Genomic DNA, 22,697 nt, shown 5'->3' on the forward strand with positions numbered 1-22,697 from the left:
AGACCTGTTAGTTTCCCCCAAGGTTTTCACCCAGCCCCGCTGGACTCTGACCCTGAACAGCCAGTCTGACCAACTTGTGGGAGAGGGGGTCATTGCCCTCTTGTCCTTGTGCCTCCCTGAGCCAGCTCTGCTTGCCAGCCCGGCCTCTGCAGAGGCTGCTTTTTTAGAGCCCAGGTCCAGCTCCTCCTCCAAGGCTGCTGTGGTTGGACCTGGAACGTCCTCCAGAGGCTCATGTGTTGAAGGCTTGGTCCCGACTGCCCCAGAGCCCAGAGGTGGGGCTCTCGGGAGCAGCTGGGTCTGACCTCATCGGTGGATTAATCCATTGATGGCTGAACTGACTCCTGGGAGGCTGTGAGGGTAGGACCCAGTTGGAGGAAGAAGGTCACCGGGGTGTGCCCTGGAAGGGTAGATCTTGTCCCCACATGCTCTCTCTCTGCTTCCCGCTGCCATAGGTGAGCAGATTTCTCCCACCGCGTCCTTCCACCATGACATTCCGCCTCATCTCAGGGCCAAAGCAGGGGAGCCAGTCGACCATGGACTGGAACCTCTGAAACCGAGAGCCAGACATTTCCTCCTCCAGGTTGTTTATGTCAGAGATTTGAGTCACAGCCACGAAAGCTAGCGCAGGGACCCCCAGCTTCCTCCACTGCGTCACCTTCCTCCAGCTCCCTCTTCCCCAGGCAGTACCTTTGAGGTGTCAGAGGCCCTACGTTTTGAGATGGTGAGTTTTTTGAAGGCAGAAGCCATGTTTCACCCTCAGTCTTTCAAGTGTGTTATCGCAGACAGAGCTCAGTACGCACACGATGGCTCTGAGTGCCTGAGGTCCCATCGTGACCCTGGAGAGTGGTCTGTGGTTGACTGTTGATGACACTGAGGGACAGTCTGAAGTTTCACATGCAACAGGTCCAGAGAGGTGGTCAGTGAATTCCCAAGGTCATGTGACTGAGTGGTAGCAAAGCTAGAATTTGACTAAGGGTTTTTCTTTAAGTTTTTTCCCTTTCTCGAATCCGTGGAGTGGGTGCTCGTCCTGTGCTTCATCCAGCTTCTCTCGTCCTCCTGGAGGGGGTTCCTGTCCCAGCTCAGTCCTCCGCTGCCCACCAGCCCCTTCCCTCTTGCTCGTCCTCTCTCACCTGGTCATGTCTTTTCCCCATTTTGTCTTTTTTCTTTCATTAGAATTCCTTCTTCTGGGCTGGGATGTGACTCAGTGGTAGAATACTTGCCTAGAGTGGGTAAGACCCTGGGTTCCATTCCTAACACTTCAAAAGAAAAAAAAAAAAGAATTTCTGTTTCTCGAGGACAGGAGCCCTACTACTCTGCCCTTTTTTCTTCTAAATCTCCAGCCCCTGGGCCATAAGCTTAAGACCATTCCCTGGAGGAAGTTGACATGGTGAGTTACTGCTGTGTGAGTGAGTCACCAGAGTGGGCAGGGGACCAGAGTTAGGGAACAGTGAAGGTCAGAGAGCAGGAGTCAGGAAGTTGTGTGAGGTGGGGGAGGCTAGGATGGTACAGCCCCAGGCTCCTTATCTATAAAATGAAGGTCACCTGCCCTGCCCACTGGGTGAGGGTGCTATTGGTATCAAGTGAGAGTGACTAATACAGTGCCTTCTATACTGCAGAGCATGCTGGAAATATTGCTTTGCACTATAATTACAGCATGTAAGTTATCGCTCAGTGAAACTGTCAAATGGAATAATACTGGTCTTGCAAGTGTGGGAGGATGACCTAATGGTGCCTTGTCCAGGTTCTGACACTCAGAGCTATTATGGATTGTGATAATAGATATCAGAGAGTTAAGTCACAGCTGACACTGTCAGCTTTCCAACACTGTGACAAAATATCTTAGAAAATCAACTTAGAGAAGAAAAGATTTATTTTGGCTCATGGTTGCAGAGGTTTAAGTCCATGGTCAGCTGGCTCCATTGTGTCTAGTCCTGTAATATATATTATTGTTTTTACAATTATTGTAAGACACAACCTTTTCCTTCAGATTAGGGAGGGGAGTGAGGATGCTGAGAAAGTCCCCATCCCCTTCTTGGTGGGGACTGAGAAGATGGGGATGTAGCCCTTCTAGGGCTTTTCCAGATTTACTCACTACCTAAGGCCCATTTCCTCTCTAAGATCCAAGTTCTGAGCTGGTACACACATGCAGAAGAATGAAACTAGAGTCCTATTTCATCATTTACAGAAATCAACTCAGTGGTTTGAAGACTTAAATACAAGACCCCAAACAATGAAATGCGTAGAAGAAAACAGGGGAAACTCCTCATGACAAGGGACTAGGCAAGGATTTTTTTTTTTTTTTTTTTTTTTAAACAAGACCCTAAAAGTTAAGGGATCAAAAACAAAAATAGACAAACAAATTACATCAAACTAAAAAGCCTCTGCATAGCAAATGAAACCATCATCAGAGTGGGAAGACAACCTACAGAATGGGAGAAAATATTTGCAAACTATGCATCTGACAAAGGGTTATGATCCAGGATATGTAAGGAACTGTAAAAACTCCCTAGTGAAAAAACCAAATAGCTTGAATAAAAAGCAGGCAATAGATCTAAATAGACATCTCCCTCGGTCATGAAAAAATGCTCTGCATCACTAGTCATCAGAGAAATGCACATCAAAACTGTAACAGCAAAATGTTCAGTTCTCTGCTGCCCGATGGAGTTGGTGATGGAGAGGCAGTGTGATGGAGAAAGAAAGTCTCATTAACAGCGAGCCAGCTTGGCATGCTGGAAGATGGTTGGATTTCACCCCTTGCCTTGAGGGAGAACCATTTATATGATTTTTCAGGGGAAGGTTGTGATCCCAGACAGGTGGGCACCTCAGTGTGCAGGGTTTAGGAAAGCAGCCCCTACTGGAATGTGGGCTTTGTCTCTCTCGTCTCCTTCAGGTAGGTGGGTGGGAGCTGCAGTCCAGCGGGCCTGCAGAAGATAGCAGCAACCAGAGTCCTGTTTTGATTAGAGCGACTGGAGTCTGGGTTTTGTCGTGGTCAGCATTTCTGGCAAGCACACTTCCAGATGTGACCTTTTCCCACAACTTGTGATCAGGGAGTGCTCAGGAAGGAGGGTTTGTGCATTTCTGGCTACCTTTAGAGTATAATTAATCTATGTAAGACAGGCTTCAGTGGGCAGCTATTCTGAGAGAGAGAAAGAGAGAGAGAGAGAGAGAGAGAAGCAGCAAAAGAAGCTTCTGAGAACTGGGTCTTGATGGGGGGAGGTGCTTTTGTGCACTTTCAGACCCCACTGTCAGTTTACTTCATCATGTCTTCTTATGGGGACAGGCACTTCATTGTCATCTGGCTGCTGCCTGCTGGTCAGGAACGTCATGGGGGAGAAAGGAGTCCATAGCATGGAAAACTGGCATGGTTATTAAAGAAGCCTCTTGAGTTTCTTTTCTTGGCAGAGCCAGGGCGACTTATTTTGACATTTGTAGTATCATGGCCTCTCCACCTCCCATGGCAGTACAGGTCTTGTAATTGAGACATTATTCCACAGCAACAATAAATCCCACAGTGTGAGAGTAACCCTGTGCATGTAAGACCTAGTAGAAACATCAGTAACTTTCGCCACCAAGTATTTCTGCTAGCAAGGTAACCTTGCATTTAGGCTGAGCACTGAATTGTCAATCATGGCTTCTACCTGGGCATGGAGGTCCTCCAGTGCCAAGAGACATTTCCTAAATCATCATGGCTAGATGCACAGCATTCAGTTCTTATGACAGCATGGGTCCCCTGTAGACTGCTGTTAGAACACCAGCGCCGTTTGAGTTTGGAGAACTGCCTTTCTTATTAAGGCCACTTCAGCTACAGCAAGGAAGTTCCCCTGGTACTGTCATTTAAAGCTCTTCATGTAAAACTAGAGCCACCATAGGCCACATCACTTCCTCTAGGCTAATCTGGGACATAAAGATTGATGCCAGGCAATCAAACCATCAATGACAGCTCCAAACCTCCTGTGGTGGAGATTTGGGGGATCAGCTGTCTTAGTAACTTTATCCAGCATTGCTGGATGGGAGGTCACCCCACAGTGCATCTCCCTAACTGGAGAAAGCTACGGCCATGGGCTGGTCCCACATGACCACTGAGTTCTGTTTGGTGCTGATCATCTCAACGCCGATCTCCAAACCCAGTCTGTTGCAAACTAATCATTTTCTTTTCTTTTTTTTTTTTTAAAGAGAGAGTGAGAGAGAGGGGGAGAGAGAGAGAATTTTTTTTGTAATATTTATTTTTTAGTATTTGGCGGACACAACATCTTTGTTTGTATGTGGTGCTGAGGATTGAACCTGGGCCGCACGCATGCCAGGCGAGCACGCTTCCGCTTGAGCCACATCCCCAGCCCAACTAATCATTTTCATGTAAAATTATTCTGTGGTGGAAATTTTGTTCTGGACTCCATCCGGGCAGTCCTGTGAGGCTTTTACTCCTTATTGTTCCCAACAGAAAGGGGCCTTTGGCTCAATTGGTGTACAGATCAGACAAACCATATGTATTTATCCCAAATTTGGAATTATCCATCGATATATCTATGACTGTTAGGTGGCACCTTCAGATATTTTATCTCGGGTTTCCTTTAATTGGGATTCAGCTAGAGACAACATTTGAGATAAGCTCTTGTCTAAGGAGAAGTTTTCCTGTGGCCTGGTTGCTGAAGAGTGTTGTTTATAGGCCAATTGGTTACATTTGATCTGGAGGCAAGGGGTGTCAACATTTCATCCACATGTAACAGTAAGAGTTCTTGGGTTAATTTCATATGATTTAAATTTCTTGCTAGAGCTTCTTTAAATAAAGTAGAACTTTTAAACCCCGGGAGAAGTGCCACCCAGCTGTCTCGCTAGTTTGCCGTTGTATGGGGTTCCTGTTACTCAAAGGCAAATAAGAGTTGAGTCTGTTCTTCTAGGAGCATTTGGAAAAAGGCATCTTTTAAATCCAGTACTGAGAGCCTCACTCACAGGATCCTGGGACATTCGTTAATAAAGTGGAGGGGCTAGGTGCCCCTGGGTGAACGGCCCAGACAGTATCATTTATAGCCCGTAAACCCTTTACAAATCTGTTCTCATCTGAATGAGATTTTTTTTTTTTTTTTTAACTAGAAGGATTGTAATATTGTAGGGTGACTGATAGGATTGACTTAAATTGCACTTTAAAATTTTTTAAAACACTGGCAGGATGTCCCTTTGAACTTCCTATTTTAGTAAGTGCTGTTTTAAATTTGAGGTCCTATGTTTCACCTTTAGTGCGGTTGCTGTAGGTTCTTAGCCCTTCCAGGTGTGTTTATTGCCCAAATTTTGGGTTTTACCTTTTTATGGACTCCTGCAGAAAGTTGTTCTTGAAGTTGCTGTTCCTTTCCCAAAGGTCTGTTCATGTACAGAGTTCTCTGAGCAGAACTTATATCTTTAGTTTTCCTGGGGCGGTTACTTGGGCATTTAATTTGCATAAAAGGTTATGGCCAAAGAGGGGTCTTGGGCATGCTGGCATGTACAGGCGACTGTTTTAAAGTCACATCTTCTAGCCAACCACCTGACAGCTGGAGGAAGGACCTATCATGAGCTTTAACTAATCCCTCAGTGGTCACACTACTATGATACAGTCTTAGCAGCCCTTCTGCTTTAGTATTTAATACTGAACAGGTGGTGCCTGTGTCTGTGAGAAAGTTGATCATTTGGCTTCCATTGGCCATTTTTCAGAATGCTTCTGTGGGGAACTCACAATTGGCTGGGTCAAATCTGTAGGCCCCTGTGACCTCCTCAGTCCTCCTGTGCACCTTCTTGCCTCTCCAACACCTGAGGAGCAGGCCTCCTGCCAGGCTTTCCCCAGTGACCTTGAGTGATTGTTCTTCCAGGGCCTTTTCCTTACAGTAAGTTGGTTTTTACCTAGGACACACTTGCCTTTTTTTAGAAGCCTTCTTCCCCTTTCAGGTCTTCTTTTCCTCCAAAAGCCAGGGCCAGTACAATCACTTGGCTTCTTGCTTTAGGCATTGCTCCCTGTTTTTGAAACCTATAGGCGGTATCTCTTAGTTGACAGGGACTCATTCCCAGGGCACCATCTGTTTTTTTGGTAGCGGGAATTGAACTCAGGGTGCTCTACCACTGAGCCCTGTTCAGTGGTGCCACCATCCCCAGCCCTATTTTGTATGTGATTTAGAGACAGGGTCTCACTGAGTTGTTTAGTGCCTCATTTTTGCTGAGGCTGGCTTTGAACTTGCAATCTTCCTCCTCCGCCCTGCCGAGCTGCAGGGATTATAGGCGGGTGCCACCATGCCCCACCCATCTATCTCTTGTAAATTTTTTGCAGATATCTAGAGCACTATGAAAGTCATATTTATCATATTTGTTTTGGGCTCCCTGAACCCACATCTGTAAGTGGAGGATCCCGTCACTGCCTTGGCGGCACACGGGCAGTCCCATAGCTGAACCAGCGTGGGTCCCAAGTAAAGCAGGTGACAGGGCCCCGTTAGTCATTGCCATCCTTACATTTGGGCAGGATTGAGACTGGGGGTCCTGAAACATAAAAAATTTCCATAAACTATGAGAGGTTTTACAAAAAACAGGATGAGATTCCTTCTGAATTTAGGGAGAGGATTTATCCCCAACACCAAGGCATGCTGTGGCCAACCTGCCCTGCAGTAAAATACTATTGTTTCCCTTGGTCATAGGGCTGTAACTCTGATCAGACCACTTTGCTAGGATTAGACCCAGAGGGCTCCTATTTGGGAACTCACAGGTTCTCCCAATTTTGACAAGATTGAAAAAAATTGCATGCACCCAGGTTGCTCGTACTCACAGAAGTACAGAGTAGGAACATCACACACACACACACACACACACACACACACACCCCGACAACCAGAATCAGGGGTATGGACCACAGATAGATTTCAGGGTAAAACACTCACCCCACTTCTTCCCTCTCCTAGAGCGCTCTGTCTTCTTTTGAAGTGAGTCCCCAGGTAGAGCGGGGAGGGAGCTGCTTGAGAGTGACCTCCAAGTGACATCCTTTTGGATGAGATACAGTGCTTCTTAATCTGCCATGGAGAGGGCATGAGAGTGACTGTTGTCAAGGGAACAGGGGTTGTCCCCAGAACTAAAGTGGCCCCACAGCCCTAGGAATCTTACTTGTCTGCCCGCCCCCCCCCCCCATTCAAGGCTAGTTCACCACAGCAGAACACAGCCCCTCGTTGGGTGCCAGTTGTGACCACACAAGGTTCAGATCCGTGCTGCCCAATGCAATGAACTGAGAGGTAGAGTGACAGAAAGAGCTTTATTAGTAACTGCAAATGCTGGAAGATGGCAGGCTCCTGCCTTTCCATGGTCATCTTGTCCCTTGCTCTAAGCAAGAATCTTGTACATGATGTTTCAAGGGAAGGATGGGATTCCAGGCAGGGGGTGGCCTCAGTGTCCCGGGTTTGGGAAAGCAGCCTCTTCTGGAACGTGGTTGGTGAGAGCTGTGGTCTAGCGGGCCTGCAGAAGACGGCAGCAACCAGAGTCCTGTTTTGATCAGAGTGACTTGTGCCTGGGTTTTTGTCATGGTGGGTGTTTCTGGCGAGCACCTAGTACCTTGGGATCAGGGAGTGCTTGGGAAGGGAGGGTTTTTGCATTTCTAGCTAACTTTAGTGTGCAGTTCATCTATGAAAGTCAGGCCTCAGTGGGCAACCAGTCCTGGAGAGAGCAGGCAGCAGCAAAGAAAACTCCTGAGAACTGCGTCTTCTTGGGGAGAGGGGCTACATGCACTTTAAAAACGACAATGAGATATTACCTCACCCCAGTGACATGTCTGTTACCAAAAAGACAAAAGGTAGCAGTGCTGGTGAGGATGTGCAGACGGGAACCCTTGTGCGCTGTTGGTGGGAACATACGTCTTAGCGTAGCCACCGAGGAAAACAGTGTGGCACTTCCTCAAACCATCACAAAGAGAGCTGTCACACATCCAGTGTTTTCCCTCCTGGGTATCTGTCCAAAGGAACCGACATCAGTTTATTGCAGGGACATCTGCCCTCCCGTGTTTATTTCAGCCCCATTCACAATGGCCAAGAAGTGGAATCAGCCTAAGTGTCCATCAGCTGATGAATGGATTAAAAATGTGGTGGGAATGCGCAACACAGTGCTATTCAGCTGTAAAAAAAAGTCATGAAACCCTGTCACTTGTGACCACATGGATGGAACTGGGGACATTATGTTATGGACATTATGTTATGTGAAATAATCCCGGCAGAAAGATAATTGCTGCACCCTCTCGTACACACTTGGAATACAAAACAAGTTGATGTCACAGGAGTTCAGAGCAGAAGCTGAAAGTGCTGGGGGTTGGGGAGCCGGGTTGGGGGGCACGGGTGGCTCGGTGGGTCTGAGGCTGCAGTTAGAAGTTTTGGTGCTCGGTCCTGCAGTAGGACGGCTGCAGATCGTAGTTTTCTACTGTATATCTCAAAAGCCAGAAGAAAGTATTTTCGATGTTTTCATTATAAAGAGCTGATTCATGTTTGAGGAAATGGATATGTTTAACTTGATTTAACCATTATTCAGGGGTTGGGAATGTAGCTCAGTTTTAGAGCATCTGCCTCATATGTTGGAGGCCCTGAGTTCAATCCCCCAGCACTGCAAAATGAAAAAGAAAAAGAAAAAAAAAATCATACCAAGAATATATGTGCTGAGGGGCTCGGGTTGTGGCTCAGTGGTAGAGCACTTGCCCAGCATGTGTGAGGCACTGTGATTGATTCTCAGCACTGCATAGAAATAAATGAATAAAATAAAGGTCCATCAGCAACTAAAAAATATTTTTTTTAAATGGGTTTTTATTTCCTTTCCTAAAATAATGCCCAACAGCCAAGGCTTCTGGTGATTAAATGAGATCATATGCAGTGTTTAACACAGCAGCTGGCACTCAGTAGCAAGCTAGCGCAAACAGGCTTGGAGATTCTGACACTTTTGCCAAGTCGCTCTTAGGGCAAAAGCAGCAACAATGGCTTTCTAGAACCCTGCCTCTGGGAGGAGGCCTCTGTGTTCTCAAATGTGAGCAACAGGATGAAAAGTCAGATCAGAGGCTGCAGAGGTCCGTTCTGCCCCAGGCAAAGGAGGGGGACAGCTGCAGCCGCAGGCCAGGTCACAAGCCGCCTCTGGGTTGCCCTTGACTCTCTCTCTGCCTTCCAGGTCTGAGGCTCTCTCCCTTTCTCCTAGGCTCATGGGTAGGGCACTCAGGGAATAATTTTACTCAAAGAACCAGGTTTTCAGCCAAGCAGAGTCCCACTGTGCCGTCCTCCCTGGCGCCTTTTGGGGGGTGGGGTCTTGTAGAGGAGCAGAAAAAACTGGCCGTGAGTGGCCAAGGGTCACACATTATTTCTAAGAGAGTGAATTAACCAACCAAGACGAGTCAGGCACCCAACAAGGAGGCTGAGGCACGCAGGGACCAGCAGCGGTGGAAAGCCATTACTACCACACTGGGCTTGAAGGGGTCAGGGAGGAAATAGTGTGTCCTCCACCACCAGTGGGGGCCAGAGTAGTGGGCTGGGGTGCCCAGCAGGAACTGCCATAGTGGTCAGCTGCAGCCCCCACCAGGATGTGGCACGAAAGCCAGCTGGGAGTGGGGAGACACCCACACCCCCTCTTCTGCCCGTGCTTCCCATTGACTGAACCTGTGTCCCACAGCCAGCCAGCAAGGGAGCCCGGGAGCCTCCCTGGACAGCCTCCCTGGACAGAGAGCAGAGAAGGGGATGCAGCCGGGTGAGCAGGTGTCACCCAGCAGGAAGCCCCTAGGGGCTAACCCTGGTGGAACCTCACGCAGCCCGTGGCCCACACATGGGATGACAGGTCTGGCTGCTGCCTTCTGGGAAGGTCTGACGGCTCAAATCAGGACGAGCTGCCTGCCCACAATTTGGCCATCAAGGGCAGTCGGGAACGATGATGCATCCACAGTGAAAGAAGAACTAGAAGTACCTTGATCTGTAGGTCTTATAGAGAAACCTGGGGAGCTTGCTACAAAGTCATCAGAACCAATAAGTTCAGCAGGACACAACTGATGAAAATCAGGGGTTGGCTGCAGAAGCCCACAGACGTCAAGAGCCAGGGTGCCCAAGTTCCTCAAATAAAAGGGTGTAGTGTTTGCATATGACCTATGTACATCTCTGGGTTACTTAGGATACTTGGTAGAGTGCAAATACTTGTTATACTGAGTGTTTATGGAATAAGGACTTCTTCCACGCAGACAGAACCAGCACCATCAGCAACAACATGTGTTTAAAAAATTTTTTTGTAGTTGTAGAAGGACAGAATGCCTTTATTTTATTTATTTTTATGTGGTGCTAAGGATTGAACCCAGTGCCTCACACATGCTAGGCAAGTATTTTTTTTTAATTTTTTAAATTAAAAATGATGCACACAGTATTTTTATTTTATTTATTTTATGTGGTGCTGAGGATTGAACCCAGTGCCTCACGCATGTAAGGCAAACGCTCTATCACTGAGCCACAACCCCAGCCCCCAACATCATGTATTTTTAAAAACTATTTTTACCTAAGCTTGGTTGCATCCTCATATTTCTATATAGTATAAGTGAGAAAACTGAAATTGAAAAGTCTATTTAATAGCATCAAAAAGAATAAAATACTTAGGAATAAATAAAAGAAGTTCAAAGCTTGTGCCCTGAAAACTATAAAACATTTTGAAAGAAATTAAAGACCTAAAGAAACAGGAGAAGACCCAAAGCTCCTGGGTCAGAGACTAATGGATTCAGTACCTTCCTGTCACAGCCCATGTGCCTGTATTTGCAGAAGCTGACGAGATGATCCTGCAGTTCACATGGAAATGCAGGACACACAGAATGGCTAGAAGAATCTTGGGGAAAAAAAGAACAAGGCTGGAGGACTCATTTCCAGATTTAAGAACTTACTACAAAGGTACAGTAATCAAGAGAGAGTGACACTGGCCTGTGGCAACACATAGATCTCTGGAATAAAATTCAAAGTCCAGAAATAAACTCACATTGGTCAGTTGACTTTCAGTGAGAACGCTGGCAATTTAACCCACATCACATGCTAACGCTAGTTCAAAATGGATGTATGTCTTACATGTATGAGCTAAAACCAAAAAACTAGTAGAAGAAAAATGGGTATTATTCTTTGTCTCCTTGTGTTAGGCAATTTTTTAGTTGTAGATGGACACAATACCTTTATTTAATTTGTTTATTTTTATGTGGTGCTGAGGATCAAACCCAGGGCCTTACACGTGCTGGGCGAGCACCCTGCCACTGAACTACAACCCTAGCACACAGGCAGTGTTTTTTAGATATGATGCCAAAGCAAAAGCAATAAAAGAATGATTGTGAATCATTAGGATTAAAAATTTTTGTGCTTCAAAGGACATTATGAAGAAGGTGAGAAAGTAACCCAGAGAATCTCAGGAGATAATTTTGGATATCATCCATCTGACAAGAAATTTTTATCTAGAATATGTAAAGAACTCTTACAACTCAACAATAAAAAGGCAAATAATTCCATTTGCAAATGGGCAAAGGATTCAAATAGATATTTCTCCAAAGAGGATATACGGACAACCAGTAAACCCAGGAAGAGATGCTTGAAATCATTCCTCCTGAGGGGAATGAAGATAAAAGCCGCAGTGAGATACCACTTCACCTCCACTAGGGTGTTTAATCAAAAAGGCAGATAATTGGGCTGGGGTTGTGGCTCAGAGGTAGAGTGCTCGCCTACCATGTGTGAGACACTGGGTTCCATCCCCAGCACCACATAGAAATACTTTAAAGTAAAGATAGGGTGTTCACCTATAACTAAAAAATATTTTAAAAAGGCAGATAATAACAGGTGTCAGCGAGGATGTGGAGAATTTGGACCCTTCTTACACTCCTAGTTGAACACAAAACAATTTAATGGCTTAGGAAAAGCCTGGCAGTTCCTTAGTGTTAAACAGCTACATTGTGATCCCCCAGTTCTATTCGAGGGTACACACATGAGAAAGGAAGGCGTGTGTCCACCCAAACACTTATACACTAATGTCATAGCAGCATCGTTTGTGATTACCAGAACAACCCCAGATCCGTCTGCTGGTAAATCAATAAATACAATGTGAAATACCCACCTAATGGGATGTTACTCAGGTATAAAAAGTAACAATATACTGACACATGAACCTTGAGAAAGCACTCCAGGAGAAAAAAATCGCACACACAGATTTTTAAAAAAATTTTATTTATATGAAATGTTCTAGAACAGGCAAATCCATAGGCAGAGTTGTCAGTGGTCACCTGGGGCTGAGGCAGCCAACAGAGTGGGGGATGGCCATGGGAGAGGAATGTGTTCTGAAGTCCATTCTGGTGACCTGTGCACCTGTCTGTGACTACACTACATGCGGTTGAATTGTTCTTCAAATGTACGAACCATGTGGTATGTGAGTTATATCTCAATAAAGCTGTTAGAGACAAACTCAGAGCCCTCGAGGGTAGTGCTGTAGGATACCCAGAAGCTCCCCCAGTTGGATGGGGAGCTTCCTACTATCAGTAGCCACTGGCCCTGGCCCACCTTGGCTGGGTGGAGGCACTGCCCACCCTTGAATACTTGTGACCTCTTTTTCAAAATTTAGAGTATGGGAAGACCCCAGCTCGAGCAGGACCTTTGAATTCTAATTCAGTTTTTAAATTTTGATTCAGTTAAACATTTTTGGAACCATACTGTGAACCAGGCACGGGACCAGGTTACTCTGGTGAAACACAGGGGCCCTGAAATTGGACAGGCCTCATTATTCCTGAATCTGCCACTTCCTACGAGTCCTTCTAAGCCTCACTTTTCTTATCAGTAAAATGAGGATTGATGATACCCCAAGAGATTGAGCTTGGAGGTGCCTGGCATACATAGTGGGCAGGAAACAGAAGTGCCCTTCCAGCGCTCCTGGAGCAAGTCACACGCACAAGTTTACATGATAGAGATGAGTCATTTATGCACTAGACCCCCTTATCCTTGAGGGTGCCTCCCAAGACCCCCAGTAGAGGCCTGAAACCTCAGTTATCAAACTCTTATATATATCATTTGTTTTCCTGTACATACAAACCTATGATGAAGTTTAATTTATAAATTAGGTATAGTAAGAGATTAACAACCATTACTAATAATCAAGTGAAACAATTATAACGACATACTATAATGAAAGGAAGTGAATGAGGCCTTTCTCTCAAAATATCCTCCTGTACCGCTCCCCCAGGGGCCCACGTGGAGAACTGGAGGAGGGTGTACGACTAAGCACTTTTTATGCACAGTAGACTCAATTTTTTCAATGACCCTAAGTTTTGAGGAATGACAGCAAAACTAACATGAATTTCTTCTTTTTCACAAGTAGAAGATTCTTACCAAAGTTCTTAGCAACCCCAGCATGATTTTTCTGTCTTATCAAGTCAAGAACTTTTACCTTTTTATTTAAAGGAAATCCTTCGGCATATCTGAGGCAGCTTCACTGTACTTGTACTTTGGGGCCATTAGTAAGTAAAATAAGTATTACTTGAGCATAAGCACTGTGGTACTGTACTGGTTGGCCTGTAACCAAGATGGCTAAGTGACTGACGGGAGGGTAGTATATACAGCATGGGTTTGCTAAGAATGGTTCAAGTCTCAGGCAGGAGAGTGGGATTGAGAGAGATTTCATCATGCTACTTATTTTTTTTTTTTTCATCATGCTACTTATGATGGCACACGGTTTAAAACTTAGGAATTGTTTGGTTTTAGAATTTTTTATTTAATATTTTTCAGATCACAATTGGCTACAGGTCACTGAAACTACAGAAAGCCAAACCACAGATAGAGGGGAACTGTATCAGCCCCCAAAGAGCTCTAGGCAGGACATACGACCTGCACCCACTGACCAGTGCCCAGAGAGGAGCAGGTCACGAGGAGGACACCCAGCTTTTTCTGGGCCAAGATGGAGAGCCAGGAACAGCTTCTAGAGGGAACGGCCAGTGAAATGGGGCCTCAAAGGGTGGGAGGATATGCTTTGCATATATTGTATTTCATCCACTTTTTGAATAAGCAAGTATATGGTTCAAATTCAGGATGTAGACAGTGGATGATCAACCTTGTCCCCACATCTCTTCCCCAGAGGCCACTACCATTATCGGCTCCTGGAGTCTCATTCTAGAAACAGTCCACAGGTGTGGGGGTGTGCACATGACTGGGCAAGTTTTGCCATCTTCCCTGCTGGGGCCATGACATCTGAAGGCTCCTGCTAAGATGTGGGTTAGAAGCACGTCCTGGGCTCCATGTCGTTCTGCAGCGACTTTCCCATCTCATTGGTCGGTGCCATCACAGGCCGTGGCCTGTGAGTCTTATCAGTGAGAATGATGACTCTGTTGCCCTCAGTGCCCCTGAGGAGGGTCCCATGAAGTGGAGGCCAGCACCCCCACCCATACACCACTGCTGCCCTGGCTGGTTCCTCCAGAGCTCTGTCTTTGTCCTGGGGGAGCTCCTGCCCCCCCTCCCCCCCCTCTCAAGGTCCCTTGCTGGGTGGAACTTACCCACTCGGCTTCCTGGCGAGTGTGGTTGCTCTCTGTCTTTATTTTGCCTGCTTACATGGTCAATGGTTTGGCTGGAGAGGAAATTTCAGGTTGGAAATCATTTTTCCTTGACAATGTTTGAAGACTTGCTTTGTACTTTTCTAGCTTTGCAAGTTGCCAAGAAATCCAAAACCTTTCTGATTTTTGTCCCCTCCCCGATGTCTGTCGGCTTCCAGGATCTGAAACCTACAAGACCTTGGTGGGCTCCAGCGGGGCCTTCCACGCTCTGTCCCGGGAGTTTCCTGGATTATTTCATTTCTTCCTCTTTCTGTTTCCTCTTCCTAAAGCTTCTATCATTTCGTTTGTAGATCTCTTGGACTGACTCTCCAGTTTTTCTCCTTTCTTTCCTATGTTCCATTTCATTTGCCTTTTTGTTCCGTTTCTAGATTTCCTGTCATTTAACTTCCAACCCTTCTATTGCTTTCTTTTGGCCAGTTTCTCCTATCATTTTTAGTTTCCTTGAGGCCCTGTTTTTCTCCCTGAGTGATTCTTCCAAGACGGGCGTCGGCGTCCTGCCGTGCAGGGCTATGGTCTTCCACTCCCAGGCTCTTGATGCATGTAAGGTTTCTGTAGGTTTCTTCTCCCTGGATGGTTGGCTTCCTCCAGGGTTTTTTTCTGAGGCTTTTCTCTGGTTTGTTTTCTTTATGAATCTGCCAGGTGATCTTGGGGGCTCACAAGAGGCCTGAGCGTCCAGAACATACTGGGGTCCGGCTCATAGTAGGTGACCTGGGTGGGCTGTTCTTTGGGAACCTGAGTGTTCACATCCGGAGTCTTTCCTCCTTGGTTGCTGGTGTTCTGGGAGTGAGGGAAGGGGACGGGATGTGCGATCACTTGGCCTCCCTTCTCCATTTTGGCAAGATCCCAAGGTTCTCTGCTGTGCCTCGCACCCCAGTCCACAGCTCCTGGTTTTCCCTTCTCCAGGGGACCCCTGCAGGTGGTCTCCTGGGCATGGGAGGGAGATGTGGCTTCTCAAGAGCTTTCTCCCACCCTGGTGGGCACACTCAGCCCTGTTCTGGGGCAGCCTGGCCCTTTGTGGATCCTACAGTAGATGTAGTGGGTGGTGGTGTCGGTGGACCATCAGCCTCGCCCTGGCCAGTGTGGGGCTGCAAGGTCAGTGACCCTTAACTGTGTCCAGCTTCCAGGGTTACATTGCTGCCATTTCTTCTCCTGTCTGCTTTGTCCTTGGATGTTGTTTAAATCTACCGAATTTAAGTAGGGAGAAAAATGAGACGTGTAAGTCAGACTTGCATCCAGTGAGGAGGGGGGAGGACTCGCGGGGTGGGACCGGCTGGGTGGAGGGGGTGCTCTGACAGAGGTCAGACCATGCCGGACCTTCTGGGAACAAAGAGGAGGCAGTGGGCAAGCCGTGGGCAGGGTCCAGGAGGCTGTGGAGTGGTGGGAGACAAGGCTGGGAAGCACACTAGAGAGACCCTGGGAGAGGAGGCCAGGGAGACCAGGTCTCACACGTGTGCGGCAGGGCTCCGAGGTTTTAAGAAGACTGAACTCTTGGCTGGGGATTTAGCTCAGTTAGTAGAGTGCTTCCCTTGTAAGCCCTGGGTTCAATCCCCAGCACCCAAATCAATTAATCAATCAGTAATAACCAGGTGCCTTGGTAGCTCAAGCTGTGGTGATGGCTGAGGGGGCTTTTACCAGAATTCAGGCAGTCAGAAGGGAGTGATTCAGGGTGGCTTAGTAATGGAAGGAGGGGAGGGCGTGAGGGTTAGGGGGTGGAAGCAAGGGCTTCTGGGTGGAAGACAGGCACGGGAGGGAAGAGCTGTCTCAGCTTGGTTCCTGGGGAGCCGGGAGGTGTCTTGGCTTTGTGTGTGTGTGTGTGTGTTGTGGAGGGGAGGCGTATCAAAAAGCTGTGCTTTTAAATTCTCACACTTGGTTGAGAGAGAGAGACAGACAGAGGTGTGGAGGGTGGGAACAAAGAAATTAGTCCCTTAGAAGACAGAGGAATAATCTTCAAGTTGATAAGTGCGATTATCAAAAGAATTTTCATTTTGATATGCTCATAGCCTAATTAGTGCTGCCAAATGGCTTCGAGCTACTTGAATATTGACAGGGCCCATTTCCTTTCTCCCTCACCTCTTTGACCAACTTAAACCTTCTGTACACCAGGCCTTTAAAAAAGAAAAAGAGGCCTCTTATTTGAGTTCTGTAGCTACAGGAAAAGTAGAGCAGGGGCACTGTGCACCCAGCCCCGTCCCCGGCCACCCAGCCCCTCTGGGGTGCGCGTGCCTGTGCCCCATCTGGGTTTTCTGTCAGGGCTGGAGGTGAGGAAAGGACCCCATTACAGCGTTTGCCAGGTTCTGAGGCGTAAGCACGCCCATCGGGGCCGACCTCAGGCCACCAAACTGCTGCCACTGAGCACAGAACTAGAGAGAGATGTGTCATCCATCTCTAGTCAGTGAAGTGAGCCAGGACCATGCATGGCCTCTGGTGCGCCCCTGGACAGCGCCCCTGGACATCCTCCTTTCGAGGCCTGACTTGTTCTGAGCAAGCGGGTGTCTAGTGGACTTTGTACAGAGCATCATCCCAACAAGTGAGGACTGCGCTGCAGCAGCCCCAGCCCTCCACCCGGGGCTCTGCTGTCTTCCCTGGTCCCTTCCAGCCCCAGTGCTCATTGGCCACAGGTCAGCACTAATACTAAGTGGTGCTGCCAACACCAAAAGCCGCCATTTAGGATAGAGACTGATTATGTGCCAGGAATTGCTTTTTCTTTTTCTTTTTATTGTTTATTCTGAGACTGGCCTTGCTGGGTTGCTCAGGCAGGTTTTGGACTTGGGATCCTCCTGCCTTAGTCTCCCGAGTTGCTGGAATTGCTGGTGGCACCGCCCTGCTGGGCTTCAGGCAGTTTAAACTGTCTCATGCCTCAACTCAACTGATCTTTGTAACAACCCTCTGAGCTCTTTGGTATTTTTTAAATTTCTGAATATACAAGTGAAGAAATTGAGGCCCAGAGGTAAAAGCGCTCTCCAGAGTCTGCTCTGAACCCGGGCAGTCGGCTCCTGCCGTCCTGGCTGCGTCTTTGCCGCTGGCTCCCCTGCTCCCCTGCTCCCCCCGCCCCTCGCGCCCTGTCAACACTGGGCCTCTGCACCCATTTCTTTGCTTAAGATCCCATCAGGGACTCAACTCTGCTGGCCCATCAGGGTTGCCAGATAAAATACAGGATGCCCAGTTAAATTTAAATTTAAGTAAATAACAAATAATGTTATAGTGTAAGTACACCTCAAATAGAGCATGGGATATACTTTTTTTTTTTTTTCTGTTTGTCTGAAATTCAGATTTTAACAGAGTGGTTTGCATTTTAATTTTCTGACTGTGGCAGCCATTGGCCTGGTAACTTCTTGCTTGGGAAGAATTAGGAGAGGAAGGAGAGACAAAAGCCCGTCAGGTTGTCCGGAGGGTCACAGAACTCTGGTTCCTGGTAGACTTTAACTAGAACTTATTTGATGTCTAAACCCCCAAAGCTCCTAACTTTTGCCTTATTTCCTCTAAAGAAAGAATATCAAACCATCATTCTGTAAGAATGCACCAGAATACAGACTGAAAACTGCTTGTGTCTCTTCTCCAAGGTTAATCACCACAAAAATTTAAGAAATCACTTACATAATCAGTCTCACATTTTGCTGTTCTAGAAGAACAACTTGACCTAAACCCGCTCACTCAGAAAACTAAGTTCTTCAAAACTCCAGAGGGAAATGCCGCTGCTTTTTCTAATACGTCTTCTGCTGGTCCAGCTGCCAGACATTTTCTTAAAGTTTAGTGGCAGTCATCCCTGGTGCCTCATTGACCTCATTACTCTGGGTTCTTGGGCAGCTATGGTGACAGGCCACCTGATGTCAGTGGGAAGTGGTGCTGCTGCATGTGGACCTGCCGTGGGCTGCTGCACGTGGACCTGCCGTGGGCTGCTGCTCTGCTCTTTGGGTTGTGCCTCCTGGGATGGGACAGTCTGGACCCATCAGAGTGGGAAGCGTTGGTGTGGCCTGTGGCCAGACACTGGGATGCTCTGCAGCTGGGCCTGTCCCGGAAGCCCGGCCTTTGGTCCCAGAGGAGGAGGTCGTCTTCATCCAGTCCAAGGCGTCTTTCACCCGAGCCCGGAGCCTCTTCCTGGACTTGCTCCAGCTCTCGTCCCACCCACTCTCCCTCAGCCTCTTGCTGTGCTTCTTGCCCCTTCCCCTTCCAGCACCTGCCAATCCTCCTCCCTGCAGGAGGGGGTTCCCCACACAACAGAGGATGCGGCCCGATGGTCCCGTCTGGAACATGTAAAGATGTGTTACAACTCCGCGAGAGAAAGATAGCCAGATCTGCAGAAAAATGGCAAGTGACATGAACAGGCAGTTAAGAGAAAAACCCAGAAATATGCCCATAACCATAAGAAAATGTCTGACCTCACTAGTAATCAAGGAACTGGAATGTAAAGCAAGGTGCAACTTTATACCCACAAGACTGACAAAAGCAAAGTCTGACATTATAGAGTCAGTGACTACATGGGGACACAGAAGCTCGGCTGCACTCCAGTGTCAGTACAGATTGTTAGGACAATGTGACTTTGGAGAGATATTTAACAATGTTAACATTAGGAATGTGCCTAGCCAGGCGCCCTGGTGCATGCCTGTAATCCCAGCAGCTCTGGAGGCTGAGGCAGGAAGATTGTGAGTTCAAAGCCAGCCTTAGCAACTTAGCGAGGCTCTAAGCAACTCAGTGAGGCTCTAAGCAACTCAGCAAGACCCTGCCTCTAAATAAAATACAAAAAAGGGCTGGGATGTTGCTCAGTGGTTGAATGCCCCTGGGCCAATTTAAAGTCTATGTCCTAGAGAAATTCTTACATATCTTTTATACGAGGTCAAAGTTACTCACTTTTAACTGAGTTTTATTTTGAAGGTTCAATCATATGCAGCAGTGGAACAAACAGTGTAATGGACCCCATGGACCTCTTGTCCCACTGAAGCAATTATAATTTTGTCAGTCTGTATGATACGGTTCTTAATAGCCAAAGGTTGGAAAGCACCTACTATCACTGCCTTTGTGTGGGCTGCCAAACATGATCCATGACAGAGTAATCTATAAGCAATAGGGATTTACTTCTTACCTTTCTGGAGGCTGGGAGATTTGAGATCAAGGTGTCCTATAAGGACCCACTTCCTGGTTCGTAGGTTACTGTGTCCTTACTGGACAGAGGGGCGTGAGGAGCTCTCTGGAATCTCTTTATAAGGACTGTGATCCTGATCAGGAGAGCTCCACCCCCATAACCTCACTGCCTCCCAGAGAACCCCACCTACCTGCAGCATCCTTGCCCAGGAGGTGTGTCTGCACTTAGGAAAGGAGGGGCCAAAACCTTTAGTCACAGGTCCCTCTTTGGGGCACAAATAAACTGTGGCCTATGTAACACAACAACCTATAGCCCAAACAATTAGTGAACTCAAAAATGCAAAAGGATTGGGGAAATAGGGGGGGTGGGGTGGGGTGGGGGTGGGGGGGTGGAATGCCTGAGGCCTGGGCTTGCTCCCCAGCACCCAGAAAGAAAACAAAGCAAACAAAAAAAGGAACAAATTAAAAACAACAACAGTAAATAATTTAAAACAACAGACTCTATATGTATGCCAATATGAATAGATTTCAGATATTACATTGAGTTGAAAAAAGCTAAAAAATGGCTATCATTCACGAAAAAAATCAAAACACAAATCCAGGTAATGGGGCCTCACATCCCTAGGAGTGTGGAGCCTGGGAAGGGGAGGGAGCCCAGCAGGGCGGGGTTTGGTCTGGGAGTGTGCTAGGGGAGAGCCTCTGGAGATTGCTACTGTTGGTAGAGGGTGGTTTCCTCTTTGGTTAAGTTTAACTTTTCTTTATCGAAAAAGCAATACTGTGGACTCTGCTGAGAGTTACACTTGTAAAGCTGTCTCGCCTTCCCTGTGGCTGCCTCCTTTCTCCCCCAGCTCCCAGCACGGTTGTGTAGGTCTGTGTTTAAGCACATTTTCAGATTTTTACTTTATTTAAATCAAGTAAATAATCACCTTTGAAAATGCAGAGTGTGGAGGATGGTGGCGTTTTCTTGTCCACTTTTCATCAGCTGCCTCCTTCCTTCATCCCCAGCTAAACAAACAAATCCTGAGTGGCTCTCACATTTCCAGAGACAGGGGCCCATCTGCCGTCCTAACTCCAGCCGCCTTGGGAACCTCTAAGGGAGCTGCCTTCTGCAGGGGGCCGCCTGGGCCTGCTGGGTGCACTGTGGCCTGGGATTTCCTGCAGCCTGGGAGTCCCTTTGCCTCCTCTAGTTGGCAGCCTGGGACGTGGACCTGGACCCTGTGTCTGTTTGAAATGCTGGGGAGCAAACCTGCCTTGCACCTGCGAGGCCCCTCTGTGCCCCTGAGTCCTGGCCAGCCCGCTCCTTGTCTTGTTAGAGCCCATCTCAGAGCTTCCCAGGGACAGGCATGTCTGGGATTGTGTATTTTGCAGTCTTTGATGGATTGTCTAACTGGGTAGAGAATTCCAGGTTGGAGAGTGTTTTCCCTCGGAAATTTAAAGACATTGCACCAGCAGCATCTGGCTCCTGTCACTGTTGACAGTCGGGTGAGACTTCCTTTTCCTGTTCAGAAGTATAGAGGGCTGGAAGATGTCCCCAGGGATATCCAGGTCCTACATTTTAAGAAAAAAGTCCTCTAGCCACACGTGGTGGAACATACTTGTGGTCCCAACAACTTGGAGGCTTAGGCAGGTTCAAGGTCAAGTTCAAGGCCATCCCTGGGCAACTTAGTGAGACCCTGTCTCAAAATCAAAAGTAAAAAGGGCTGGGGGGCTGGGGATGTGGCTCAAGCGGTAGCGCGCTCACCTGGCATGCGTGCGGCCCGGGTTCGATCCTCAGCACCACATACAAACAAAGATGTTGTGTCTGCCGATAACTAAAAATAAATAAATAAATAAATAAATAAATAAAAAAAAAAGGGCTGGGGTTGTGGCTCAGTGGTAAAGTGCCCCTGGTTTCAATCCCCAGACATAGAAAAAGAAAAAAGACCTGCAGATGTGATTAAGGATCTTGACAAGGGGCTGGGGATGTAGCTCAAGCAGTAGCGCGCTCGCCTGGCATGCGTGCGGCCCGGGTTCAATCCTCAGCACCACATACAAACAAAGATGTTGTGTCCGCCGAAAACTAAAAAATAAATAAAAAATTAAAAAAAAAAAAAAAAGATCTTGACAAGGGAAGATGACATGGGTGGGCCCTAAGTGCCATCATGAGTGTCCTGGGAAGGCAGAGACATATGCTGAGGAGACAGGCAGGCATTTGAAATGATGTGGCCACAAGCCAAGGAGCCCCAGTGGTCACCAGAAGTGGAGGGCATGCTGCCCATCCCCGCCTGTCCTGCAGGGTGTGGACACTGGTGTTGGACTTCAGCCCTCAAAACTGAAGGACAGTGGTTTCTATTGTCTTAAGCCACCAAGCCTGCGGCAGTTCTTTAGTTTGCAGGAAGCTAAGGGCCTCCGGATCCTTTTTCGGGGCACTGTCGGCCTGAGGCTAGGCCAAACCCGTGACTCCTTCAGTCCCCAGGGCCTCTGTGGATGGTCCCTCCCTCTGGCTTTCTCTTCTCCCTTCTGGGACTCCAGGCAGTGGCTACGGGAGGGCCCACCTGAGCCTCTTATTTTCCTACCTTTCCCCCTTTTTTTCTGCAGGTTCGTCTTTCTGGGCGATGTCCTGAGCTGCCTGGTAATTCTTCTATTTGTTGTGTTTAAAATTCTTTGCAACTCTATTTTTACTTTCCTAGAGCTCTTTCTTGTTGCCTTTTTAAAATAACTGCCGCCTCTTACTTAATGGATGCAATTGCTTTTCTCATTTCTCTGAGGAGATTAATTATAGTTTTTCTAAGTGTCTGCTCTCTGTGTGGCTTTTCTCTTGAGTTCCCTTTAAAAAAAAAAAAAAAAACCACAACCCAGTTTGTTTTGGTGAATTTTTGGTGATTTCCTCAAATATCTGGTGGTGTTTGGCTGACATTTCTACTGAAAAACGCGACACCAAAGCCCATTGGGAAACCTGGGCAGCTGAGCCTGTTGGCAGTGGTCCCCACCCGGCCCCCGTAGCGGGGGGACTGCAGGCGGGCTTTTTCTGGGAGAGCCCAAATGTCGCAGCTGCAGGCATCCTGGGCTGGGTTGGTTGGTTTCTGTG

At 47.5% G+C, this 22,697-nt stretch overlaps 1 protein-coding gene across 5 annotated transcripts in view; it reads left to right on the plus strand.

The window, feature by feature from the left end:
- Pc (pyruvate carboxylase) overlaps positions 1-22,697 on the plus strand; it is a 105,317-nt gene that overhangs the window by 43,250 nt on the left and 39,370 nt on the right. The window contains exon 2 of one of the 5 annotated variants that reach the window (XM_046445127.2): positions 10,755-10,880. The exons of the other annotated variants lie outside the window; for them this stretch is intronic. The gene's annotated coding sequence lies outside the window, so the exon portion shown is untranslated. The remainder of the gene's footprint in view (positions 1-10,754; positions 10,881-22,697) is intronic. 5 annotated transcript variants of the gene reach the window in all.

Source organism: Marmota monax, unplaced genomic scaffold (assembly GCF_021218885.2).
Source record: "Marmota monax isolate L192 unplaced genomic scaffold, Marmota_monax_Labrador192_F-V1.1 WCK01_AAM20220418_F8-fsc00038, whole genome shotgun sequence".
Classification (NCBI taxonomy): domain Eukaryota; kingdom Metazoa; phylum Chordata; class Mammalia; order Rodentia; family Sciuridae; genus Marmota; species Marmota monax.